This window comes from Molothrus aeneus, unplaced genomic scaffold, assembly GCF_037042795.1.
Source record: "Molothrus aeneus isolate 106 unplaced genomic scaffold, BPBGC_Maene_1.0 scaffold_146, whole genome shotgun sequence".
Lineage (NCBI taxonomy): Eukaryota > Metazoa > Chordata > Aves > Passeriformes > Icteridae > Molothrus > Molothrus aeneus.
In genome coordinates this window covers 88,116-115,898 of record NW_027098809.1, presented here as the reverse complement: position 1 = coordinate 115,898, position 27,783 = coordinate 88,116, and the positions used below count along the sequence as shown (strand labels likewise).

At 44.3% G+C, this 27,783-nt stretch overlaps 3 long non-coding RNA genes across 3 annotated transcripts in view; all 3 read left to right on the top strand.

The window, feature by feature from the left end:
* The window catches only part of LOC136569600 (uncharacterized), a 144,509-nt gene that overhangs the window by 112,707 nt on the left and 4,019 nt on the right, over window positions 1–27,783 (top strand). The window lies entirely within an intron of this gene.
* Window positions 491–22,233, top strand: LOC136569605 (uncharacterized). Its single transcript, XR_010785397.1, has 3 exons — window positions 491–536; window positions 22,031–22,071; window positions 22,153–22,233. It is a non-coding gene; the product is annotated as an uncharacterized lncRNA (long non-coding RNA).
* Window positions 1,949–2,779, top strand: LOC136569604 (uncharacterized). The gene is made up of 2 exons (XR_010785396.1): window positions 1,949–2,224; window positions 2,355–2,779. It is a non-coding gene; the product is annotated as an uncharacterized lncRNA (long non-coding RNA).

Genomic DNA, 27,783 nt, shown 5'->3' with positions numbered 1-27,783 from the left:
CTCTAGGTGCGATGTGTCGATGGACACAAGTTATCTGGAGCTCTTAAGTTATCCTGCAGCCCTTTGACTTTCGTCCTAACTTTCTTTCAGATGCAGATGGATAAAATCCAGGGCAGAGCCCCCCATCCCAGGTGAGGGGATTGCCCTGAGCAGGTCAGTCACTGTTTGTTTCTGCAGAGGGAGCATAAATGGTGGCTGTTACAGCAGTGTTCTTTGTCTCTCTTTTTAGGAAGTCAAGGCCGAGTGGGTGAGGTGAGCATTGAGTAGCGTACAGAAGCAGTTGTTATTGCTGATGTCTTAGTTTTTGTGCAGTTGTAAGCATCTCCTCTTGTTTTTGTTGTCTTTTAGCTGGTCCACTTGCCATCTATCCTGGCCGAGCATATCCGTGCCAGGTGTGTGCAGGCTTAAGGTATTGTTGTGGCATCCTTGTCAGATTTGGGAGGTTGTGTTTTCACAGTATCTCAGCAAATTTTCTGCTTTGTTTCTTTGCAGGTGCTGTCGCTGCCCTAGGCACGCCAAGGAACAGAGGAGGGCAGGTGAGTCGGAGTTTAGGCAGGCTGACTCCTAGGTGAGCGTTACACAGCAGCATGCTAAGCGTGTACCTTTTCTTTTCGCCGGTATCTTCCGGGCACCCTCTGGAGTCAAATCAAGATTTGAGGTGAGCCGGGGCAGTGGTGCGGAGGAGTCCCGGGGATTACTGTTTTTGAGGGCAATAGTCAGGTTTTCTGTTTTGTCTTAGGTACCCTGAGGAGGCTCGTAGCCCAAGCTTGGAAACGGCAGCACCGAAGCACACACGGAGAGCATCTCAACGTCCACGTGCGACCGAGGATGGATTTTGTCCGCTCCTCTTCCAAAAGCTAAGTGTCGGGGACAGTGGCTGGGAGAAGGGTAAAAACCTTTACTCTCACAGGAGGCAATCAGATGTCAGCTTAGGGGACAGGTCTGTAGGGGGGCGGGCTCTCTGGAAGTAAAGGGAGAGGGTTTCCCCTCAGCCTCGCCAGAGCCTTTGCCGGGCAGGGCAGTTCCGACCCATCTCCACATTTTCGTGTACTTTGCGTCGTCCGCCTCCCTCGACTCGACGTCGTCACGGAGCTCGCCTTCACGTCCGGAGCTACGGCCACGGTCACCCGGCAGTCGGCTTCTTTCTCTAGGCTCGCCGAGCCTCTCGAGCATCCTCTTAATTGCTGTGGCACTAACTTGTTTTAACGAGTTCCGTTTCATCATCACGTGCTCTCGTCATAGGGCTTCCTTTCCTTTGGCATCATCAGCCTCTGGCTCATCTTGCGTTAGGAATCTCGGGTCCCTACGGGGACAGTGCCAGGCAGTTGTCACTCGTCTCTGTGTTATGTCGTCTGTGTCTATGTTATGTCGTCTGTGTCTGTGTTATGTAGTCTGTGTCCATTGTCTTACGTGTCACAGGCCTTTGTCACGTCTCGATGCTTTATTGGCACTATTCCGTGCCACATTGCCCATATTCTAGTCACGTTCCTTTCCGGATATCCCTTATTCCGGCATCTTTACATTTTTACTCTTTGAGACAGGAATGTCTCAAAGGGACAAGATGTTCTCATCCGTCTTCCTTCTCACTACCGGCTTTGGTAGTGCCTTTTTTTCCACGCCATTCTCTTGGACTTCTGGAGGAAGCGTCTTACACCCTCCTCACGTGACTGCAGAAGTTCTATAGGTTCTATCTTCTCAAAGGGTATAGGGCTCAAGAATTAGTATCTTCCAGAGAGTTACCTCAAGTCCTGGCTTATACTGTATGTGCTTACATTGCTTGTACCTATGCTGGCTTATACTGTATGTACTTATATTGTGTGTACCTCTGTTGGCTTATACTGTATGTACTTATATTGTGTGTACCTATGTTGGCTTATACTGTATGTACTTACACTCCATGTACACTTGCACTGTATGCGTCAGCTTATATCGTGTGTACTTACGTTGTACCACTTATGGTCGGAGCTGCCCTGCCCTGGCACATAGTCACAGTTAGGTAGAACAGTTATAAAAACTTGACTGTTCATCTGTCTTTTATGGGATTTTGGGTAGAAAATTTATTGGTCCAGAGCGGGGACAAGTCCTAGCTGTCAGATAGCCACTCGTTGACCGCTTCCTGTCGTCTCAAAGGTCCCCGAGGCTACCGATTTCCCCAGAATCTACCATTTGACGTCGAGGAGCGGCAGCCAGAAGAAGCGTGGAAGCGCGTTCTTCAGCGTCTCGAGTAAGAGCCGCAGGGAACGTTTAAATGGGAGGAGTGCGTGAGCATGTGTCTGTGTCTGTCTGTGTCTGCTCATCTCTGAGTGTGTGAGCGCATGCTGACTGGATTTAACCGTGTGACTTTTGCTTTTCAGGTTTTTCAACTCATTTGTAAATTTAGAGTAAAAAATCCCTAGCCTGGTTCCCCACCGCCACCCCCGGCTGGGTTTTTTTTTTCTTTTTTTTTTGCCCCCCGGCTGGGTTTTTTTTCCCCGGTCCCGGTCGGTCTGCGAGGCGACGTTCATCGCCAAAGTTTGGGCGCGCACCGTCCAGGGACTGGGTATTTCGTCAGGCAGGAGGATTTTTTGGAGGCTCCTGGGAACCATGTTCCTGAGGACCAAGGATTGCTGGGGTGTAATTTAGCAGTTGTGAGGGGAGGGACGGTGAGTTTGTGTGTAATGTGACGGGGGTGTTAATGGTAGATGAGTGCTGTTTTTTGTGTGCTTTTGTTGTTTTGGGTGTCCTGTAACAATAAATCCACAAGTAATGAAAATAGAAAAAGGTTATAATCTTGTGTTAATGTGTGTGTTGTGTTGTATTGCTCTGTATTGCAGTGTGAGCACAGGGTGAACTCTCTCCTCCTTGCTGTGACACCTGGGCTGGCAGGGATGACACAGTGACCTCTGCCAGCCCATGCTGCCTGTGCCATCACCTGGCACTGACGTGTTTGATGAAAATCCTTTCGCTGGGATTTTTCTCCTGAGAAGCCTCAGAACAGAAATGGAACCAATAACAATCTGGTGGCTGTGGAGTGTGGCCTGGAGATGGTTTAGCAACAGGGGCATCTTGGGTTGGTCTCCTGTGCATTGTTTCTACTTGATGACCAATCATGGTCCAGCGGTGTCGGGGCTGTGATCAGTCCCAGGTTTTTATTATTCATTCCTTTCCAGCTTTCTGATGTCTCCTTGCTCTTTTAGTATAGTTCTACTATCTCATTTTCTTTTAATATAATAGAGATGATAAAATAATATTTCAGCCTTCTGAAAGGGGGAGTCAAGATTCTCATCTCCTCCCTTGTCCTGGAGGACCCTCAAACACCACCACAATCAGCGGCCGAGCGGGTTTGTGCGAGCCCCTCAGGAACCCTCGGCCGGTCCTGAGTCGGCAGACACCGGGGGGGCAGCCCCGACACGGCCGAGAGCGGGGAGACACTGTCTGTGCCCCGAGGGTACTGAGGGCACCTGGGCTGGGGGGAGACACTCTCTGTGCCCCGAGGGTACTGAGGGCACCTGGGCTGGGGGGAGACACTCTCTGTGTGTGCTCCGAGGGTACTGAGGGCACCTGGGCTGGGGGGAGACACTCTCTGTGTGTGCCCCGAGGGTACTGAGGGCACCTGGGCTGGGGGGAGACACTCTCTGTGTGTGCCCCGAGGGTACTGAGGGCCCCTGGGCTGGGGGGAGACACTCTCTGTGTGTGCCCCGAGGGTACTGAGGGCCCCTGGGCTGGGGGGAGACACTCTCTGTGCCCCGAGGGTGCTGAGGGCACCTGGGCTGGGCCCCTGTGCAGCACAAGAGACACCAGAGACAGCGGTAGATGATAAAGGGCCGACTCTTAGCAGGGGTTAATGCAAGGTTTTATTAGGAGTCCCATAGGAGCTCCTGCACCTCAGGGGGCTCCTGCCGAGAGTCCCGGGAGCTGTGCCAAGGTTACATTTGAAGGGAGGTGGAAACCGACAGTAGATAACATCCTACCAACCATTAAGTGACCCTAAGGTATGGATGCTGGGGGATAGACATATAGGACAGCGTATGGGGCAAGGCCTGGGGGGCTGACCCCTAGCCTCTGGCTAATCACTCGAGGACTTGGACCAAAACTTCTGGATGGAGGGAATGGGAGGCTGAGTGATTGACAGAGAGCCAGGGTGGGGGTTTGGGGATGATCTCATCCCGGGAGAGGGATAACACAGGTAAAGGGAGGGGGGTACAGTTTGGGATAAACCATTTGGGAAAAATATGAGGATACAAAACAAAATGACTTCAAAGTATTACAAAGTATAAAAATGCACTACAGCAGGTTTGGGCAGCACCAAATAAAATAAAATAAAAAGCTTTAAAAATAGAAAAATTAAAAATAAAAATTAAATTAAAAACAAAATTAAAAAAATAAATGCTTTAAAAATAGAAAAATTAGAAATAAAAAATAAAAATAAAATTAAAAAATAAAATGCTTTAAAAAGAGAAAAATTAAAAATAAAAATTAAATAAAAATAAAATTTAAAAAGTGCTTTAAAAATAGAAAAATTAAAAATAACAATTAAATAAAAAATAAAATTAAATAAATAAAATAAATGCTTTAAAAAATTAAAAATTAAAAATAAAAATTTAATACAAACAAAATTTAAAAATATAATAAATGCTTTAAAAATAGAAAAAATAAATATAAAAATTAAATTAAAAATTAATAAAATTAAAGGGTTTAAAAATAGAAAAATTAAAAATAGAAATAAAAAATAAAATTAAAAAATAAAAAAGGTTTCAAAATATAAAATTAAAAATAAAAAGTAAATTAAAAATAAAATTTAACAATAAAGAAGCTTTGAAAATAGAAAAATTAAAAATAAAAATTAAATGAAAAATAAAATTAAAAAAATAAATGCTTTAAAAATAAAAAAATTAAGAATAAAAATAAATAAAAAATAAAATTTAAAAAATCAAAACCTTTGAAAATAGAAAATTTTAAAAATAAAAATTAAATAAAAAACAAAATTAAAAAATAAATGCTTTAAAAATAGAAAAAATAAATATAAAAATTAAAAAAACCCCAAAATTAAAAAATAAATGCTTTAAAAATACAAAAATTAAAAATAGAAAAATAAATAAAAAACGAAATTAAAAAAATAAATGCTTTAAAAATAGAAAACTTAAAAATAAAAAATTAAAAATAAAATTAAAAAAATTAAAAGCTTTAAAAATAGAAAAATTAAAAATAAAAACAAATTTAAAAAATTTTAAAAAGGTTAAAAAATAGAAAAATTGAAAATTAAATAAAAAAATTTAAAAATCAAATAAATGCTTTTAAAATAGAAAAATTAAAAATAAACATTCCATAAAAAACAGAATTAAAAAATATAATAAATGTTTTAAAAATAAAAGAATTAAATATAAAAATTAAATAAAAAATTAATAAAATAAAATGCTTTTAAAATAGAAAAATTAAAAATAAAAACAAATTTTAAAAATTTTATAAAGGCTTTAAAAATAGAAAAATTAAAACTTAAATAAAAAAAATTAAAAATCAAATAAATGCTTTAAAAATAGAAAAATAAACATTCAATAAAAAACAAAATTAAAAAATATAATAAATGCTTTAAAAATAAAAGAATTAAATATAAAAATTAAATAAAAAATTAATAAAATAAAATGCTTTTAAAATAGAAAAATTAAAAATAAAAACAAATTTAAAAAATTTTAAAAAGGCTTTAAAAATAGAAAAATTAAAACTTAAATTAAAAAAATTAAAAATCAAATAAATGCTTTAAAAATAGAAAAATAAACATTCAATAAAAAACAAAATTAAAAAATATAATAAATCCTTTAAAATAAAAAAATGAAGTATAAAAATTAAATAAAAATTAACAAAATAAAAATCTTTAAAAATAGAAAAATGAAAGATAAAAATAAAAAAAATTAAAACAATAGTTTAAAAAGAGAAAAATTTAAAAAAATTTAAAATAAAATTAAAAAAAACCCCTTTAATAATAGAAAAATTAAAAATTAAATATAAATATTTAAAAAATAAAATAAATGTTTTAAAAATAAAAAAATTTAAAAAATTTAAAAAATAAAAAGCGCGACTGTCGCAAAAGGTGCCGTAAAGCGCGGCTGTCGTAAAAGTGTCGTAAAAAGTGTCGTAAAGCGCGACTGTCGTAAAAGGTGCCGTAAAGCGCGACTGTCGCAAAACTGCCGTAAAGCGCGACTGTCGCAAAAGGTGCCGTAAAGCGCGACTGTCGCAAAACTGCCGTAAAAGCGCGACTGTCGCAAAAGTGTCGTAAAGCTGCCGTAAAGCGCGACTGTCGCAAAGGGTGCCGTAAAGCGCGACTGTCGCAAAAGGTGTCGTAAAGCGCGACTGTCGCAAAAGGTGCCGTAAAGCGCAACTGTCGCAAAAGGTGCCGTAAATCGCGACTGTCGTAAAAGGTACCGTAAAGCGCGACTGTCGCAAAACTGCCGTAAATCGCGACTGTCGTAAAATGTGTCGTAAAGTGCGACTGTCGTAAAAGGTGCCGTAAAGCGCGACTGTCGCAAAAGGTGCCGTGAAGCGCGACTGTCGCAAAAGTGTCGTAAAAGGTGCCGTAATGCGCGACTGTCGTAAAAATGTCGTGAAAGGTGCCGTGAAGTGCTACTGTGGCAAAAGTGTCGTCAAAGGTGCCGTAAAGCGCGACTGTCGTAAAATGTTCTTTTTTTCGACAGTCGCGCTTTACGACACTACCTTTTATGGAACTTTTACGGTACTTTACAGTACTTTACGGATTTTATTTGGTTTTTAAATTATTTTTAATTAATTTTTTTAAAATTTAATTTTTATGTAATTTTTTTAAATTTTCCTATTTTTAAAGCTTTTTTTAATTTTTTTTTGTTTTAACTTTTCTATTTTAAAGCATTTATTTTATTTTTTAATTTTCCTTTTTATTTAATGTTTAGTTTAAATTTTTATATTTTTAAAGCATTTAAAAATTTTTCTATTTTTATTTTTTTCTTAATTTTTAGTTTTGAGGGGTTTTTTTAAAGCTTTTTTTCTTATTATTTTTGATTTAATTTTTATTTTTGATTTATCTATTTTTAAAGCTTTTTATTTTATTTTTTAATTTTTTAATTTTAATTTTTGATTTATTTTTTTAAAGCATTTATTTTTTTTAATTTTATTTTTTAGTTTTTAGTTTTCATTTTTTATTTATAAACTATTTATTTTATTTTTTTAATTTTATTTTTTATTTCATATTTATTTTTGCTTTATCTTTTTTTAAAGCATTTATTTTATTTTTTTAGTTTTTATTTATTTTTAGATTTGATTTTTTTATTTTTAAAGCATTTATTTTATTTTTTATATTTTATTTAGGTTTTATTTTTGATTTTTCTATTTTTAAAGCTTTTTATTTTATCTTTTAATTTTATTTTTTATTTCATTTTTGTTTTTTGCTTTTTTCTATTTTTAAAGCTTTTTAAAAAAATTTATTATTTATTTAATTTTTAGTTTTGATTTTTTTATTTTTAAAGCTTTTTTTAATTTTTTAGTTAATTTTAATTTTTGATCTTTCTATTTTTAAAGCTTTTTTTAATTTTTTATTTAATTTTTTATTTAATTTTTAGTTTTAATTTTTTATTTTTAAACTATTTATTTTATCTTTTTAATATTATATTTTCTTTCATTTTTATGTTTTGCTTTTTCTATTTTTAAAGCATTTATTTTATTTTTTTAATTTTATTTTTTATTTAATTTTTGTTTTGATTTTTTTATTTTTAAACATTTTTTTTAAATTAATTTTTATTTTTGATCTTTCTATTTTTAAAGCTTTTTAATTTTTTTTAATTTTTAGTTTTAATTTTTTTATTTTTAAACATTTATTTTATTTTTTAATTTTATTTTTTATTTCATTTTTAGTTTTAATTTTTTATTTTTAAACTATTTATTTTATTTTTTAAATTTTCTTATTTATTTAATTTTTAGTTTTGATTTTTTTATTTTTAAAGCATTTTTTATTATTTTTTATTTAATTTTTATTTTTGATCTTTCTGTTTTTTAAGATTTTTTTTATTTTTTATTTAATTTTTTAAAATTTTTCTATTTTTAAACCTTTTTTTTATTTTTTAATTTTATTTTATATTTCATTTTTAGTTTTAATTTTTTATTTTTAAACTATTTATTTTATCTTTTTAATTTTATTTTTTATTCAACTTTTATTTTTTGCTTTTTCTATTTTTAAAGCTTTTATTTTATTTTTTTAATTTTCCTTTTTATTTAATTTTTAGTTTTGTTTTTTTTATTTTTAAAACATTTTTTATTTTTTATTTTTTATTTAATTTTTATTTTTGATCTTTCTATTTTTAAAGCTCTTTTTATTTTTTATTTAATTTTTAGTTTTAATTTTTTTATTTTTAAACATTTATTTCATTTTTCAAATTTATTTTCTTATTTCATTTTTAGTTTTAATTTTTTATTTTTAAACTATTTATTTTATTTTTTTTAATTTTCTTTTTTATTTAATTTTTAGTTTTGATTTTTTTATTTTTAAAGCATTTTTTTATTATTTTTTATTTTATTTTTATTTTTGATCTTTCTGTTTTTAAAGATTTTTTTTATTTTTTATTTAATTTTTAAAATTTTTTCTATTTTCAAAGCTTTTATTTTATTTTTTAATTTAATTTTTTATTTTTAAACTATTTATTTTATCTTTTTAATTTTCTTTTTTATTTAATTTTTATTTTTTGCTTTTTCTATTTTTAAAGCTTTTATTTTATTTTTTAAATTTTCCTTTTTATTTAATTTTTAGTTTTGATTTTTTTATTTTTAAACATTTTTTATTTTTTATTTTTTATTTACTTTTTATTTTTGATCTTTCTATTTTTAAAGCTCTTTTTATTTTTTATTTAATTTTTAGTTTTAATTTTTTTATTTTTAAACATTTATTTTATTTTTTAATTTTCTTTTTATTTATTTTTAGTTTTAATTTTTCTATTTTTAAAGCATTTCTTTTATTTTTTAAATTTTTTTTTAATTTTTAGTTTTAATTTTTCTGTTTTTAAAGCTTTTTATTTTTTAAATTTTCTATTTTTTTTTATTTTCCCAGTTTTAAAGCATTTATTTTATTTTTTATTTTATTTTTTATTTAATTTTTATTTTTAATTTTTCTATTTTTAAAGCTTTTAATTTTATTTTATTTGGTGCTGCCCAGACCAACTCAAGCTGGTGATTGGGGTGGTGTTTGAGGGTCTTGCAGTTACCCCGATTAATAGGTAGAGATGATGTTTGGAGGCCACAGTGTTACAGGTAGGGGTTAAACTGTTTTTTAAGGTCTTTCAGGTGATTTTTCAGGGATTTTTAGGGATATTTTAGGGGTTTTTTTTCAGGAGTTTTTTAGGAATTCTCTGGAAATGTTTAGGATACCTTTAGGGCTTTTTCAATAATTTTTAGGGTGTTTTAATGACTGTTTTACAGGGGCGCCCCAGCCACCCAAGGCACCCCATGCCAGCGCCGCGGCGCTCCAGCCCAGGCTCCCGTCAGCGCCGCCCATGGTCACTTCCCCTCTCCTGCCGCCGCCGCTGCATGGCGGGCCGAGCCGCGCCTTCCCCACCGCACCCTCCCGCTTCAGAGCTGCTGGATGGCGTGGCTCCGCCGCCTCCTGCAACCACGGACGTCCTGGCGTTCCCTTCCACGGCCGCAGCCGCGGCCCCGTTCCCGTAGCTCCGCCGCCTCCCGCACGCCCCGTCCTGCCCGCCGCCATGATGACTGCCCGCACTGCGGTAGTGACAGAACCCACGCATGCGCAGTTGCTACAACCCCAGCACCAGCGATATCACTCCGCGCCGACTCATGGAACCACAGCGCTGCTTCCGGGATCAGCCGCACGCATGCGCAGTTCTATCTCCACGGCCCCGCCGCCAACCCCCAGTGCGTTCACCACAGCTTTGGTACAGCCCGGTCCCGGTTCCGAGCCGCTGCGTGCCGCTGTCCGGCCACAGCCGGCATCCCTGTGCCCTTTCACGCCACTTCTGCCACCACTGTGTTTATACACGGCACCACAGCAGGCAAAAACTGCAGCGCCTTGCATGTATCCCTCCGCGCCTCACAGAAAGGTGGTTCACATGTCCTTTAATATCATATGTGCAAATATTTCCAGTCTGCATTCTGCCTTATCAGAAGGCTAATTAATTGCTTTATTATACTATATTACATTACATCTAAACCCAATCTGCCAAGTACTCAACCCCGCACACAACTCATGACTGTCACCCAACAGTCCCAACACGAACACACACTTGGCCCCGACAGGCCAAGGAAACAAAACACCATCACTTTGGGTGAACAATCTCCACGCTGCATTCTACTTCGGCACAAACACAGGCACAGTAAATGAGATAAGAATTGTTTTTCCTTCCTCTGAGGTTCAGAGAATGTGAATCCCAGAAATATTCTTGGGAAGAATTGTGCCTTGCTTTTCTCTGTGAAGAAAAATGCGGTGACAGGTGCACCCTTGCCTCCAGGGCAAAGAATCACGGAATGGCTTGGGTGGGAAGGGACCTTGAGGTTTATCTTTGATTTATGCAACACTTCAACAGGCAAGAGGGGGCTCATCTGCTTCAGAGCTGCTTGCTTTTCTCACACCTTTCACAAGCAAAGCCTGAAGCAAACCCTCCCAAGTTGCCCTATCGACCAGGGGACCCCTCAGCACTCGGCGACGCTGCCGGCAAAACCTCAAACTTTTACTCACACAGGGACGAGGCTGTGCACTCGGTTGTACTTTGAAGAATTGTTTTGGGGGGGGGGTTGGGTGTTTTTGGGGGTTTTTTAGGACTATTGAGGGTATGAGAAGGACTTTTTAGGGCTAGGGTATTCTTAGGGTTTTTCAGGGAATTTTTAGGTTTTTTTAGGGTCTTTTCATGGCACAACACATGGAGGATGAGGGGCAGCTTGAGGGGCACTGTGGGGGCTTGAGGGTGACAGAGGCTGGGGGCTGAGGGAGGAACAGGGAGAGGGGACAGCGGGTGACACACAGAGATGCTGAGGGTGGCAGGGGCAGCTGTAGGGTGACACAGAGAAGCTGGGGGCTGAGGGGCAAAGGAGAGGGGTCAAGGGTGACGCACAGGAGCTGAGGGCTGGGGGGCAGAGGGACCGGTTGAGGGGTAAAGGGAGAGGGCTTGAGGTCTGGACAGTCCAGTGGAGATCAGGGGTACAGGGTACAGCTGTACCACCCCTCACCCCAGCCCTAACCTCAGCCTAAGCAGCCCCCCTAAAAACAGCCTTTTCCCCCAACAGCAGCACAACACAGCAACCCTAACAGCGAGACCAGACAGCAACCCTCACACAGCAGCACAATGACAGAACCCTCAGAGGACAACGGACCCACTGCAAAAAGGTAGGAACGACATCTGTGGGCTAGACAGCAAGAGGTAGAGCTCGGAGACTGAGCATGTTTTTTTGAGTTTTTTTTCCAGGACTTTTACAGGTATTTAGGGGATTTTGGAAGGGACTTTTCTGGGACTACTTAGGGTATTGTTGGGGCTTTTTCAAAGCCATTTTATGAGTCTTTAGCATATTTGGAAGATTACGGTCAGGGTCAGAGGAAACACCGTCTGAAAAGGCAGAGTTTTAGGACTGCAGGGGAATGCTTGAGCAAGGGGCCAGCGGCGGCACAGCGGGTCGGGTCCCACGCTGCCAGTCCGAAGGTTGTAAGCTTTAGACCCAGCTAAGTTGTTGCGGTTAGGGTTAGATGCTCTCAGCTTTGGTCTGGGAGAACTTCCGCACAGAAAAACTCACCCCCCGCGTTTCCCGACGCCAGTTCGCAGGAGGTGCTCGGCACTGCCAGGGCAGCCCGAGTTCTCGGCGGGGGCAGCTTTGCTCCCGGAGGAATCCCGCGCCGGCCCTCTTCCCCGTAAAGCCAAACTCACCCCCGCTGCGCGTCGACGTCCGTTCGCAGGAGGCACGTGGCACTCCAAGGGCGGCAAGAGTTCTCGGCGTCGGCAGCCGCGGTCCGTGAGAAATCGTTCTCTGCGGTTTTGGAGGCCGAATCGCAGTTTCGGCCACGGGCACACAGAGAGGAAAGACCGTTAATTTCCTTAGAAAGGAAAGTCTGGCAGTCCATGGTTTAAGGGGCAGACGAAGGGCTGTGTAGGGGAAGGAACTCCTCACAGGACCTTTCTTCACCTCAAGCCCACTCCAAGGTCTAGCAGCCCCCCGTGTGCCCAGCTGCTTTCAGAGGGTTACCCAGGCACACCCGCACAGGGAGCTGCTAGTCCAGAGGGGCTAACAGGGGCATCCCAAGGGTCCCTCCAGGAACTACGGTCGGAGCATCCAGCACGGACTAGGGAGCAGCCGGACCCACCCGGGCACGGAGCAACACTTTGAGAAAATGCCAAGGGAAGAGCCCTTTTGCCAAGGGGCAGCATCTGAGCAGGCCAGGCAGCATGTGGGGTTCCAGGAGAGGGCTTTCAACTTTCCCCTTTTACTGTGCCAGTCCCTCCCAGAGCCCCCAGGCCCTCCACAGCACTCCCAGAAAGGAGAGGGGTTATTAGGAGAAAAAGGGTTTAGAAAAAAGGGAAAAAGCTTCCTTTTCCTTTATTTTTTGTGTTCAAACTGGGAGGGACTCTGCTTCCCCTGCAATTTTAGTGGTCTCAGTTGAAAGAATCCCTGCCTTTTCTGTGCTGTTCGGGGTATTAATTGACAGGGAGTCCTCATTTTTTATTATTTTCCTGTTTAAGTAGAAGGGGAAAACCTTGGCAATGTTTCTTATGGGTTTGAATTAAGGGTAGCCAGCCCCTTTTTGTTGTCCTGAGGCCTAAATTGAGGGAGAAGCCCAGCTATACCCTCCATCTTAAGAGTTTGAACTGAGGGAAAAATCCCTCTTTTTTCATCACTGGAGAGATTTAAAGAGAGAGAAAAACCTCTGGATTCCACTGGAGAGGAAAACCCCTCTTTTCCCAGTACTTAAGGAGAATAAATTAAAGGGCAGAAGCTAATTATTTGCCATTGTATTAGTTTCAGTAGAGGTAGCTGCCCCATTTCCTCTGTTTAAGGGGTTCACTGGAAGGAAGCTCTGCTTTTTTCAGCATTTTAAGGGTTTAAAACTACATTTCAGGGCTCTTCTTTCTGTGCCATAGGACCAAGTATCTCAGAGCAGGGTAAGCCGGGCACGCACTTAACCCTTACACTGCCTGGGAAGCTTTTATTTTTCTTATTTTTACTTATAATGTAGGTAGGCCTAATTAGAGGTCCCAAGGAGACTTAGACAATTTTCTCCACCCAGCTTAGTCACACGTGAAATACTACTTAGTAGCCACTAAGGAATGATTAGGAAAGTTAACAGCAAATCACCCAATTTATCTAGTTATGCTGTCTAAACAGAAACTTTTATTTCTTACCAGTTTTGTACCCTTTTGCTCCAAATAGATGTTGCAAAAAAAAAGCACTGATATTTTTCTGGAGAGTTTTCTTCTATTACAAGCCCTCTACTCCCCTTGAAATCAAATTAGAAACGCCAAACACCTGCAGTCGCTCTGAGGGTTGTTATACCCCGTGGGATTCGCCCCCTCCCTTTTCCTGAGTGCCATGGGAACGAGAGGCGGGCACCATCAGGGGTATATTAACCCCAGCCTTGGCCCAGGGCCTTCATTCCCCCTCTGGGATGTGCTGGGATAAGAGCTCTCCTCTCATTTCAGGTAAGAGGCTCTTTCAGTTTACCTCAGCTTGTTTTCAGCAGGTGTTTCTGGGCATCTAAAGCAACAGAGGCTTTGAAGATACTGTGAAGAAAACAGCCTGGAATACAGCGAGTATTTAAGTTCACAATTTTGGGTTTTGTGTTTAGGGGTGGTAAAGTGCATTTGTAATTTCTGATTTTGTTCTGTTTTTTTTTTTAGGAGGAGTGCAGCTTCCAGAGGCTGCAGGTTGTGTCAGCTACAATACTTTTTTCAGCAGATTCATCGTGTCCCAAGAGGTATCTGCCCAGTGTCTAAGATGATGTTTGAGATTGAGGCTTCAGGTGAGTTGAGGATTGTGACTAGGAGAGGGAGGCTGAGCAGGTATCCGGTTAGGAGTTATTGTTGGGGGGGTGATTTTGAAGGCAGCAGGGTGAGAAAGGGTGTTTATTTGAGCCCCCCACCCCAGGCCTTTTAGAAGCCGAGCAGAGGCATTCACACGTCTTACAGCACACAAGGTCACCCACTGCACTCACAGGAATGCCATTTAACTTTGCTTTTCTCTAACCCAGGTGCCACTCATAATAACGGCCACAGCCTTGGAATCAGGATGAAGCTGGAGCCTGAAGGACTCAGGCACACTCAGGAGAGGGCAAGTAGCTGACTTGCTGGGATTTGGCCCACATAACTCTGTACTCATACATTGGTTTTGGTTTTCTTTATTGTAGCTGACCGAGAGAGGCTAAGAGGCGATCACAGGGCCCTCTGAGGCAGGCTCATTTCAGGTGCAACGTGGATCCTCGTCACCGATCATCCAAAAGATAAGTCGGGGCCACGGCCTGGAGATGGGACAATGGGAGAGTAGCGGGTTGGGAGTTCCTGGGACAGATTTAAAAAATAGCAGAGGGAAAAGCAATCTCCTCCAAGGGGCCTCTTAGGACAGCTCAAGGGAGAGACTCCACATTTGATGGCAGCGTGCAGGTGGGCAGGGCAGAGCAGTTCCGGTCCACGTCGTGTTGTCCGGTGTACCGTGTTACCTACTGTGTCTTTGGGGTCCCTTTTGCCTTTTCCCCTCGAGACCCTCACCACAAGCATGATGTGTTGTGTTTATCGTCCCCCTGTTTGTCACGTTCTGTGTCACGGGTGTCTGCACATAGTTGTGCCGGAGCCGCTCTGCCCTGCCCTGCCGCATAGCCTGCTGCAAGAGGACAAGTCCCAGGGACTCGCAGTTTGTGGGGTGTTTGCAGAGTCTAGATGATATTCCTAGATAGACAGAAGATGTTTGGAGCTGTGAAGTTATCCTGCAGGCCTTTGACTTTTGTCCTCACTTTCTTTCAGACGCAGAAGGATAAAATCCAGGGCAAAATCCATCCACCCATCCCGGGTGAGGAGGTTCCCCTGAGCAGGTCAGTCACCGTTTGTCTCTGCAGGGAGAGTGTAAAGTGTGACTTTGTTACAGCTCTGTTCTTTTTCTTTTTAGGAGGTAAAGCTGGATATCAGCAGTCAAGGTGAGGTGGGCAAGGTGAGCATTGAGTAGCATCCAGAAGCAGTTGTTATTGCTCCAGTCTCACTTTCCGGTGCAACTCTAAGCATCCGTTCCTGCGTTTTCATCAGCCTCGGAGCGCGGCTGAAGGGTGCGGCCCCAGGAGCTGGGCATTCTTAGGAGAACGGTGAGTGGCAGAATTGTTGGGTTTTGGCCAGTGTGCTGCGGAGATCATTTCTTTCATGTAGCTGACTAAGAAACAACAGGGAGTTGTTGAACAACAGTGCCAGCAGGAACTTCCCAGATGTTGAGGCTGCCTTCTTTTGCACCTGACACGGACCTGCATCCCCAGATGTCTGAGAGATAAGTAGAGGCGTACAACCCACAGAGGGGATGAAAGCGGGGTGCAGGGTAGGGACCCACCGGGAGGGGTTTTTGAGTCTCCTTTGGAGATGGGGGCGTCCATGAAGCGGACACCCTTAGGCCCCATAAAAGGAAAGCCTGACTTTTCATCACAGTGCTGAGGTGCGCAGGGCAGAGCAGTCCCGGTGTGTATCGTGTCACTTGTCTTTTGTGTATTATGTGTTGTTTGGGTATGTCATGTCCTTTACCTTAGGCCTTGGAGGGGCCTGTCAGGAGCCCTGGCATCATTGTTAGTATCTGTGATCTCTGCATTCCTAGAGAATGGCACCAATGCCATAGAGCTTTCGCCTCAGGAGCTCACACAGGCATCAGACTCTCTTGTCTCTTTAGAAGCATCCGGTCGGATGTCTTTTCAGGTCTTGTTCTGAGCTGTGTGGACAGCTCTGCCCCGCCAGGATCCGTTATGGCGGACTAGGACTCGAAAGAACGTGAGGGCAGGTAGAGGCTTCTGGCCGTAGGATTCTCGGGCATCCATGTTTGCAGTTCTTGGAATAAATCATTCGGTTAGCATCTTCTTCCTCCAGGTTTCTCTGAGCCTCATCAGCTCACCATCGGTCTCTCCTCGGTCATCTCCTGTTGCATTCTCTCAGTCCTCGCAGCCACTTTCCTTGCCAGGAGATTTCTGTCCGTGTTGTGTCCCCGTTGTCTGTCACGTCCTGTCCTGTGTCACGGGTGTCTGCACACACATTTGTGCCGGAGCTGCTCTGCCCTGCCGCATAGCCTGGTGCAATAGGAGAAGTCCCGGGGACTTGAAGTTTGTAATGTGGGGTGCAGTTGGACTCTAGGTGGGATTTGTAGATGGACACAGGATATCTGGAGCTCTTAAGAGCCAGACTGTTGCAGGATAACTTGTCCTAACTTTTTTTTCAGGTTCAGATGGATTAAATGTGTGCCAGAGGGCCCCATCCTGGGTGAGTGGTTTCCCCCAACCAGGTGAGGCACCGCTTATCTCTGCAGCAGAAGTGTTTGTGGTGACTCTGTTACAGCTCTGTTCTTTGTCTTTCTTTTTAGGAAGTAAATCTGGGTACCAGCAGTCAAGGTGAGCAGTGGAGAGAAGTAGTTGTTATTGCTCCGGTCTCAGTTTCTGGTGCTGCTCTAAGTTTCCATTCTCTTTTTTTGTGCCTTAGGCAATCCAATCGGAGCCTGCCAAGCCCCCGTCACCAGCCGGCTGATGCACCGGGTTCCCTGCACGTGTGAGCCCTGTGGATGCGTTACAGGATCTGGTGATGAAGCCCTGATCTTTTCTATTTAAAGGTGCCATCCAGGTGGTCTTGGGCAGCTGCCAAGGAGTTGCGGTGAGTAGGGGAAGCAGGAAGGAGCAGCGAGGGTCCCCTCAGGTTTCAGCCATGCCACATGACCTCGTCTCCTTTACCCTAGGCTTACCCCGTGACAATGGCATCAGCCTCGGAGCGCGGCCGAAGGGTGCGGCCCCAGGAGCTGGGCATTCTTAGGAGAACGGTGAGTGGCAGAATTGTTGGGTTTTGGCCAGTGTGCTGCGGAGATCATGCATTGATATTTGCATTTCTTTCATGTAGCTGACTAAGAAACAACAGGGAGTTGTTGAACAACAGTGCCAGCAGGAACTTCCCAGATGTTGAGGCTGCCTTCTTTTGCACCTGACACGGACCTGCATCCCCAGATGTCTGAGAGATAAGTAGAGGCGTACAACCCACAGAGGGGATGAAAGCAGGGCGCAGGGTAGGGACCCACCGGGAGGGGTTTTTGAGTCTCCTTTGGAGATGGGGGCGTCCATGAAGCGGACACCCTTAGGCCCCATAAAAGGAAAGCCTGACTTTTCATCACAGTGCTGAGGTGCGCAGGGCAGAGCAGTCCCGGTGTGTATCGTGTCACTTGTCTTTTGTGTATTATGTGTGTTTGGATATGTCATGTCTTTTATCTTAGGCCTTGGAGGGGCCTGTCAGGAGCCCTGGCATCATTGTTAGTATCTGATCTCTGCATTCCTCGGCCTGGCACCAATGCCATAGAGCTTTCGCCTTAGGAGCTCACACAGGCATCAGACTCTCTTGTCTCTTTAGAAGCATCCGGTCGGATGTCTTTTCAGGTCTTGTTCTGAGCTGTGTTGACAGCTCTGCCCCACCAGGATCTATTATGGCGGACTAGGACTCGAAAGAACGTGAGGGCAGGTAGAGGCTTCTGGCCATAGGATTCTCGGGCATCCATGTTTGCAGTTCTTGGAATAAATCATTCGGTTAGCATCTTCTTCCTCCAGGTTTCTCTGAGCCTCATCAGCTCACCATCGGTCTCTCCTCGGTCATCTCCTTTTGCATTCTCTCAGTCCTCGCAGCCATTTTCCTTGCCAGGAGATTTCTGTCCGTGTCGTGTCCCCGTCGTCTGTCACGTCTTGTCTGTCCCGTGTCACGGGTGTCTGCACACATTTGTGCCGGAGCTGCTCTGCCCTGCCACATAGCCTGGCGCAATAGGACAAGCCCTGGGGGGTTGAAATTTGTAATGTGGGGTGTACTTGGAATCTAGATGCCATTCCTAGATTGACCTAAGGTGTTTGCAGCTTTTGAGTTATCCTGCAGGTGTTTGACATATGTTCTGACTTTCTTTCAGGTGCAGATGCATTGCACCCATGGCAGAGCCCCCATCCCGGGTGAGTGGGTTCCCACAAGCAGGTCAGTCGCCATTTGTCTCTGCAGGGGAAGTGTCGAGGGGGACCCTGTTACAGCTCTGTTCTTTTTCTTTATTTTTAGGAAGTAAAGCTGGATCTCAGCAGTCAAGTTCAGGAGAGCAAGGTGATCAGGAGCATTTCTTGTTGCTGAGGTCTCAATTCCTGGGGCAAGTCTAAGTCTCCATTCTCTTTTGTGTGGTTTAGGCAATCCACTCGGAGCCTGCCGAGCCCTCGTCACCAGCTGCCGATGCACCGGGTTCCCTGCACGTGTGAGCCCTGTGGATGCGTTACAGGACCTGGTAATGAAGCCCAGAACTTTCCTATTTCAAGGTGCCATCCAGGTGACCTTGGGCACCTGCCAAGGAGTTGTGGTGAGTCGGGGAAGTAGGGAGGAGGAGCGAGGGTCCCCTCAGGTTTCAGCCATGCCAAATCACTTCATCTCCTCTTAACCCAGGCACCCCCTGTGACAACGGCCTCGGTCTCCGAGCGTGCCCGAAGCGTGCGGCCCGAGCAGCTGAGCGTTCTTCGGAGAAGGGTGAGTAGCAGACTTGTGGGGTTTTGGCCGAGGGGCTGCCGAGATTGGGCACTGATGTTTGGTTTTCTTTAATACAGCTGTCTGAGAGACACCAGCCCGGTGCCAGCAGGACCTTCCTGGCCGACGAGGTGGCCTTTCTTCGCACCTGAGACCGGCATCCCCAGATGTGCGAGAGATTAAGTAGAGGGCCACAACCCACAGAGGGGATGAAAGCAGGGTGCTGGTTTGGGAATTACTGGGAGGGGTTTTTGTTTCCCCTTCGGAGGTGGCGGTGTCCCTGAAGCGGCCCCTTAGGCCCCATAAAAGCAAAGCCTGACTTTGGATCACAGTGCTGAGGTGCGCAGGGCAGAGCAGTCCCGGCGTGTATTGTGTCACTTGTCTTTTGTGTATTATGTGTTGTTTGCATGTGTCATGTCTTTTCCCTGAGCCCTTTGAGGGGCCTGTCAGAAACCCTGGCATCATTGTTAGCATCTGTGATCTCTGCATTCCTCGTCCTGGCACCCAGGCCATAGAACTTTTGCCTCAGGAGCTCAGACAGGCATCAGACTCTCTTGTCTCTTTAGAAGCATCCGGTCGGATGTCTTTTCAGGTCTTGTTCTGAGCTGTATGGACAGCTATGCCCCGCCAGGATCCATTATGGCAGATTAGGACTTGAAAGAATGTGAGGACAGGTAGTGGCTTCTGGCCGTAGGATTCTCGGGCATCCATGTTTGCAGTTCTTGGAATAAATCATTCAGTTAGCATCTTCTTCCTCCAGGTTTCTCTGAGCCTCATCAGCTCACCATCGGTCTCTCCTCGGTCATCTCCTGTTGCATTCTCTCAGTCCTCGCAGCCATTTTCCTTGCCAGGAGATTTCTGTCCGTGTTGTGTCCCCGTTGTTTGTCATGTCCTGTCTGTCCTGTGTCACGGGTGTGCGCACACACATTTGTGCCGGAGCTGCTCTGCCCTGCCGCATAGCCTGGTGCAATAGGAGAAGTCCCGGGGACTTGAAGTTTGTAATGTGGGGTGCAGTTGGACTCTAGGTGGGATTTGTAGATGGACACAGGATATCTGGAGCTCTTAAGAGCCAGACTGTTGCAGGATAACTTGTCCTAACTTTTTTTTCAGGTTCAGATGGATTAAATGTGTGCCAGAGGGCCCCATCCTGGGTGAGTGGTTTCCCCCAACCAGGTGAGGCACCGTTTATCTCTGCAGCAGAAGTGTTTGTGGTGACTCTGTTACAGCTCTGTTCTTTGTCTTTCTTTTTAGGAAGTAAATCTGGGTACCAGCAGTCAAGGTGAGCAGTGGAGAGAAGTAGTTGTTATTGCTCAACTCTCAGTGTCTGGTGCAGCTCTAAGCTTCCATTCTCTTTTTTTGGGGTTTAGGCAATCCACTCGGAGCCTGCCGAGCCCCCGTCACCAGCCGGCCGATGCACCGGGTTCCCTGCACGTGTGAGCCCTGTGGATGCGTTACAGGACCTGGTGATGAAGCCCAGAACTTTTCTATTTAAAGGTGCCATCCAGGTGGCCTTGGGCACCTGCCAAGGAGTTGGGGTGAGTCAGGGAAGTAGGGAGGAGGAGTGATGGTCCCCTCAGGTTTCAGCCATGCCAAATCACCTCATCTCCTCTTAACCCAGGCACCCCCTGTGACGATGGCCTCGGTCTCCGAGCGTGCCCGAAGTGTGCGGCCCGAGCAGCTGAGCGTTCTTAGGAGCACGGTGAGTAGCAGGCTTGTGGGGTTTTGGCCGATGTGGTGCCACGATCCGGCATTGATGTTTGGTTTTCTTTAATACAGCTGTCTAAGAGACACCAGCCCGGTGCCAGCAGGACCTTCCCGGCTGACGAGGTTTCCTTTCTTCGCACCTGAGACCGGCATCCCCAGATGTCTGAGAGAGAAGTAGAGGGCCACGACCCCCAGGGGGGATGAAAGCAGGGTGCTGGTTTGGGAATTACTGGGAGCGGGGGGTTTGAGTCCGCTTTGGAGGTGAGTAGGTTTGGAGGTGAGGAGTGTCCCTGAAGCGGCCCCTTAGGCCCCATAAAAGCAAAATCTCACTTTTGATCCCAGTGCTGAGGTGAGCGGGGCAGAGCAGTCCCGGTGTGTATTGTGTCACTTGTCTTTTGTGTATTATGTGTTGTTGGATATCTCATGTCTTTTATCATAGCCCTTTGAGGGGCCTGTCAGAAACCTTGGCACCAGTCTTAGCATCTGTACTCTCAGCGTTCCTTGCCCTGGCACCGATGCCATGGAACTTTTAACTTGGTAGCTCAGACAGGTATCAGAATAGCAACTCTTTTTCGAAGCATCCGGTCGGATGTCTTTTCAGGTCTTGTTCTGAGCTGTACGGACAGCTATGCCCTGCCAGGATCCATTATGGCAGATTAGGACTTGTAAGAATGTGGGGACAGGTAGAGGCTTCTGACCGTAGGATTCTCGGGCATCCATCTTTGCAGTTCTTGGAATAAATCATTCAGTTAGCATCTTGTTCCTCCAGGGTTCTCTGAACTTCATCAGCCCGCCATCAGTTTCACCTTGGTCTTCTAATTTTGCGTCCTCTCGGTGCTCGCTGTCATTTTCCTTACCCAGAGATTTCTGTTCCTGTTGTGTCCCCGTTGTTTGTCCTGTCCTGTGTCACAGGTATCTGCACACACATTTGTGCTGGAGCTGCTCTGCCCTGCCGCATAGCCTGGTGTAATAGGCGAAGTCCCGGGGACTCGATGTTTGTAATGTGGGGTGTAGTTGGACTCTAGGTGGGATTTGTAGATGGGCACAAGATGTCTGGAGCTCTTAAGTTATCCTGCAGCTCTTTGATTTTTGTCCTTTCTTTCAGGTGCAGAAGGATAAAATCCAGGGCAGAGCCCCCCATCTTGGGTGAGGGGATTCCCCCGAGCAGGTCAGTCACTGTTTGTCTCTGCAGAGGGAGCATAAATGATGGCTGTTACAGCAGTCTTCTTTGTCTCACTTTTTAGGAAGTCAAAGCAGAGAGCAGCAGTCAAGGCCGAGTGAGCGAGGTGAGCATTGAGTAGTGTACAGAAGCAGTTGTTTTTGCTGATGTCTCAGTTTCTGGTGCAGCTCTAAGCATCTCCACTTTTTTTTTTCTATTTTAGGTGGTCCGCTTGCCATCTATCCTGGCCGAGCATGCCCATTCCAGGTGTGTGCAGCTTAAGGTATTGTTGTGGCATCCTTGTCAGATTTGGGAGGTTGTGTTTTCACAGTATCTCAGCATGCTTTTCTGCTTTGTTTCTTTGCAGGTGCTGTCACTGCCCTAGGCATGCCAAGGAACAGAGGGAGGGCAGGTGAGTCGGGGTTTAGGCAGGCTGACCCATAGGTGAGCGTTACACAGCAGCATGCTAAGCGTGTCCCTTTTCTCTTTGCAGGTATCTTCTGGGCACCCTCTGGAGTCAAATCAAGATTTGAGGTGAGCTGGGGCAGTGGTGCGGAGGAGTCCCGGGGATTACTGCTTTTGAGGGCAATAGTCACCTTTTCTGTTTTGTCTTAGGTACCCTGAGGAGCCTCGTAGCCAAAGGTTGGAAAGGACAGCACCGAGGCACACACGGAGCACGTTTCATCATCCACGTCCAACCGAGGATGGATTTTGTCTGCTCCTTTTCCAAAAGCTAAGTGTCGGGGCCAGTGGTTGGGAGAAGGGGAAAAACCTTTACTATCGCAGAGGGCAATTTGATGTCAGCTTGGTGGAGAGGTCTGTAGTGGGACAGGCTCTCTGGAAGTAAAGGGAGAGGGTTTCTCCTCAGCCTGACCAGAGCCTTTGCCGGGCAGGGCAGTTCCGACCCATCTCAGGATTCTCGTGTACTTTGTGTCGTCCGCCTTCCTCGACCCGACGTTGTCACGGATGTTTCCCCCGAGGAGCTCGCCTTCAGGTCCGGAGCTATCGCCACGGTCACCCGGCAGTCGGCTTCCTTCTCTAGGCTCGCTGAGCCTCTCGAGCATCCTCTTAACTGCTGTGGCACTAACTTCTTTTAACGAGTTACATTTCATCATCACGTGCTATCGTCATAGGGCTTTCTTTCCTTTGGCATCATCAGCCTCTGGCTCATCTTGCATTAGGAATCTCGGGTCCCTACGGGGACAGTGCCAGGCAGTTGCCACTTGTCTCTGTGTTATGTCACCCATGTCTATGTTATGTTGTCCGTGTCTGTGTCCGTTGTCTTCCATGTCATAGGCCTTTGTTACGTCTCGATGCTTTATCGGCACTATTCGGTGCCATATAGGCCGTGTTCTACTCACGTTCCTTTCCGGATATCCCTTATTCCGGCATCTTTACATTTTTACTCTTTGAGACAGGAATGTCTCAAACGGACAAGATGTTCTCATCCATCTTCCTTCTCACTACCAGCTTTGGTAGTGCCTTTTTTCCATGCCATTCTCTTGGACTGCTAGAGGGAGTGTCTTACACCCTCCTCATGTGACTGCAGTACTTCTATAGGTTCCATCTTCTCAAGGGTATAGGACTCAAGAATTCATCTTCCAGCGAGTTATCTCAAGTCCTGGCTTTTATATTGTGTGTACCTGTGCTGGCTTATACTGTATGTACCTACACTCTATGTACACTTGCACTGTATGCATCGACTTACATTGTTGTGTGTACTTATATTGTACCACTTATGGTTGGAGCTGCCCTGCCGGGGCACGTAGTCACAGTTAGGTAGAAGAGTTATAAAAACTTTACTGTTCATCTGTCTTTTATGGGATTTTGGGTAGAAAACTTATTGGTCCAGAGTGGAGACAAGTCCTAGCTGTCAGATAGCCACTCGTTGACCGCTTCCTGTCGTCTCACAGGTCCCCGAGGCTGCCGATTTCCCCAGAATCTACCATTTGATGTCAAGGAGCGCAGCCAGAAGATGTGTCGCAGCACGTTCTTCAGCGTCTCGAGTAAGGGCCGCAGCGAGCGTGTAAGTGGGAAGAGCGTGTGAGCGTGTGTGAGAGCACGTGTCTGTGTCTGTCTGCGTCTGCTCGTCTCTGCATGTGTCAGCGCATGCTGACTGGATTTAACCTTGTGTGTGTGACTTTTGCTTTTCAAGTTTTTCAACTCATTTTTAAATTTAGAATAAAAAATCCCCAGCTGGGTCCCCCCCCCCCCCCCCCCCCGGCTGTTTTTTTTTTTTTCCTCGGTCCCGGTCAGTCTGTGAGGTGACGTTCATCACCAAAGTTTGGGTGCGGACCGTCCAGGGACCGGAGTTTTTTTTGTCAAGCAGGAGGATTTTTTTGAGGCTCCCGGGAACCACGTTCCCAAGGACCAATGATTGCTGGGGTGTAATTTAGCAGTTGTGATGAGAGGGATGGTGACTTCGTGTGTCATTTGAAGGGGGTGTTAATGGTAGATGAGTGTTGTTTTTTGTGTGCTTTTGTTGGTTTGGGTTTCCTATAACAATAAATCCACATGTAATGAAAATAGAAAAAGGTTATCATCTTGTGTTAATATGTGTGTTGTGTTGTATTGCTCTGTATTGCAGTGTGAGCACAGGGTGAACTCTCTCCTCCTTGCTGTGACACCTGGGCTGGCAGGGATGACACAGTGACCTCGGCCGGCCGATGCTGCCTGTGCCATCACCTGGCACTGACGTGTTTGATGAAAATCCTTTTGCTGGGATTTTTCTCCTGAGAAGCCTCAGAACAGAAATGGAACCAGTAACAATCTGCTGGCTGTGGAGTGTGGGCTGGAGATGGTTTAGCAACAGGGGCATCTTGGGTTGGTCTCCTATGCATTGTTTCTACTTGATGACCAATCATGGTCCAGCTGCGTCGGGGCTGTGAGCAGTCCCAGGTTTTTATTATTCATTCCTTTCCAGCTCTCTGATGTCTCCTTGCTCTTTTAGTATAGTTCTACTATCTCATTTTCTTTTAATATAATAGAGATCATAAAATAATATTTCAGCCTTCTGAAAGGTGGAGTCAAGATTCTCGTCTCTTCCCTCGTCTTGGGGACCCTCATCACCACAATCAGCGGCCGAGCGGGTTTGTGCGAGCCTCTCAGTAACCCTCGGCCGGTCCCGAGTCGGCAGACACCGGGGGGGCAGCCCCGACACGGCCGAGAGCGGGGAGACACTGTCTGTGCCCCGAGGGTGCTGAGTGCACCTGGGCTGGGGGAGACACTCTCTGTGTGTGCCCCTAGGGTGCTGAAGGCACCTGGCCTGGGGGAGACACTCTCTGTGCCCCGAGGGTGCTGAGGGCACCTGGGCAGGGGGGCAACACTCTCTGTGCCCTGAGGGTGCTGAGGGCACCTGGGCTGGGGGGAGACACCCTCTGTGCCCTGAGGGTGCTGAGGGCACCTGGGCTGGGGGGAGACACTCTCTGTGTGTGCCCTGAGGGTGCTGAGGGCACCTGGGCTGGCAGGGAGACAGTCTCTGTGCCCTGAGGGTGCTGAGGGCACCTGGGCTGGGCCCCTGTGCAGCACAAGAGACACCAGAGACAGCGGTAGATGATAAAGGGCTGACTCTTAGCAGGGGTTAATCCAAGGTTTTATTAGGAATCCCAAAGGGGCTCCTGCCGAGGGCCCCGGGAGATGTGCCAAGGTCACCTTTAAAGGGAGGTGGAAACCAAAAGTAGATAACATTTTACCAACCATTAAGTGACCCTAAGGGATGGATGCTGGGGGATCCAGACATACAGGACAGCGTATGGGGCAAGGCTTGGGGGGCTGACCCCTGGCCTCTGGCTCATCACTCGACAACTTGGACCGAAACTTCTGCATGGAGGGGATGAGAGGCTGAGTGATTGACAGAGAGGCAGGGTGGGCGTTTGGGGATGATCTCATCCCGGGAGAGGGATAACACAGGTAGAAGGAGGGGGGTACAGTTTGGGATAAACCATTTGGGAAAAATATGGGGATACAAAACAAAATGACTTCAAAGTATTACAAAGTATAAAAATGCACTACAGCAGGTTTGGGCAGTACCAAATAAAATGTAATAAAATGCTTTAAAAATAAAAAAATTAAAAATAAAAATTAAATAAAATTTAAAAAAAACCAAAATTAATTTAAAATAAATGAAAAACAAAATAAAAACGGTAAAGTGCTGTAAAGTGCTGTAATCGTTCCATAAAAGGTAGTGCCGTAATGCAAGACCCTCAAACACCACCACAATCACCAGCTTGAGTTGGTCTGGGCAGCACTAAATAAAAAAAACTAAAAACCTTTAAAAATAGAAAAATTAAAAATAAAAAATAAAATTAGAAAAATACAGAAAGCTTTAAAAATAGAAAAATAAAAAATAAAATTAAAAAATAAAATTAAAGCTTTAAAAATAGAAAAAAGAAAAATAAAATGTAAATAAAAAATAAAAATAAAAAATAAATGCTTTAAAAATAGAAAAATTAAAAATAATAAGTAAATAAATTTTTAAAATAAAATAAAAAGCTTTAAAAATAGAAAAATTTAAAATAAACATTAAGTAAAAAATAAAATTAAAAAATTAAAATAAATTTAAAATAAACTAAAAACAAAATAAAAACCGTAAAGTGCTGTAAAGTACCATAAAAGTTCCATAAAGGGTAGTGCTGTAAAGCGCGACTGTTGTAAAACTGCCGTAAAGCGCGACTGTCGCAAAAGGTGCCGTAAGCGCGACTGTTGTAAAACTGCCGTAAAGCGCGACCGTCGCAAAAGGTGCCGTAAAGCGCGACTGTTGTAAAACTACCGTAAAGCGCGACTGTCGCAAAAGGTGCCGTGAAGCGCGAGTGTCGTAAAAGGTGTCGTAAACCGCGACTGTCGTGAAAGGTCACGTAAAGCGCGACTGTCGCAAAAAAAAAAATGCCGTAAAGCACGACTGTCGTAAAAGGTGCCGTAAAGCGCGACTGCCGTAAAATTGTGCCATATAGGCTGGCAGCGCCGTGGCCGTCACGGAATGCCGCACAAGATCGCGACGGCCTCCCGAGTGGGCGTGTCCGGGACGGAGCGCCGTGTCGACGGGCTGACGTCATTAGGCGGCACTCTGCCTGCAGTGCGCCAGTCCAGACGGCAGGGGGCGCTGTGCCTGCAGTGCGCCGATGCAGACGGCAGGGGGCGCTGTGCCTGCAGTGCGCCGATGCAGACGGCAGGGGGCGCTGTGCCTGCAGTGCGCCAAAGCAGACGGCAGGGGGCGCTGTATAAATAGAGTATTAAGTACAAACTATCTAGAAGAAGAAATAAAAGCTCTATGTCACCTGCAGCTGTAGAAAATTTCAGCTCCCATGGAGGAAATAGTTTTCCTAAAATCATTACCGTTTTGGGGTTTTTTGCACTCCCCGGTAGCCTGGACGTTTCTACTGCTGCTTTTTTATTCTAAAGCTAGAATGGAAATCCAAGATTAGAAATACAGGGAAAGAAAGAGAGAAAGAAAGAAAGAAAGAGAGAGAGAAAGAAAGAAAGAGAGAGAGAGAGAAAGAAAGAAAGAAAGAAAGAAAGAAAGAAAGAAAGAAAGAAAGAAAGAAAGAAAGAAAGAAAGAGAAAGAGAGAGACAGAAAGAGAGAAAGAGAGAGAGAAAGAAATAGAGACAGAAAGAGAGTGAGAGAAAGAGAGAAAGAAATACAGACAGAAAGAGAGCGAGAGAAAGAAATAGAGAGAGAAAGAAATAGAGACAGAAAGAGACAGAAAGAGAGCGAGAGAAAGAAATAAAGAGAGAGAGAAAGAAATAGAAAAAGACAGACAGAAAGAAAGAAAGAGAGGGACAGGAAGAGAGCCAGAGAAAGAAAGAAAGAGAGAGAGAAAGAAATAGAGAAAGACAGACAGAAAGAAAGAGAGAGACAGGAAGAGAGCCAGAGAAAGAAAGAAAGAGAGAGAGAAAGAAAGAAAGAGACAGGAAGAGAGCCAGAGAAAGAAAGAACAAGAGAGAGAAAGACAGACAGAAAGAAAGAAAAGGAAAAAGGAAAGGAAGAAAAAAAAAATAGAAGGAAGGGAAAGGAAGAAAAAAAAATGAAAAAGGAAAAGGGTGAGAGTGAAAAAGAAAGAGCGAAAGTGGAAAAGGGGGTGAAAAACAGAGTGAAAAAAAGAAAAAAGAGTTGGAGTGGAAAAGAAAGGACATTCGGGAGGGGCGGTGCTGCCTAAGGTGCTTCCGCGCCCAGGAGCGAAGGAGCCGTTTGATCCCCCGGCGGGACCGCAGCTCCCGGTGGCGGAAAACGGAGCGGTGGCTGTCAGTCC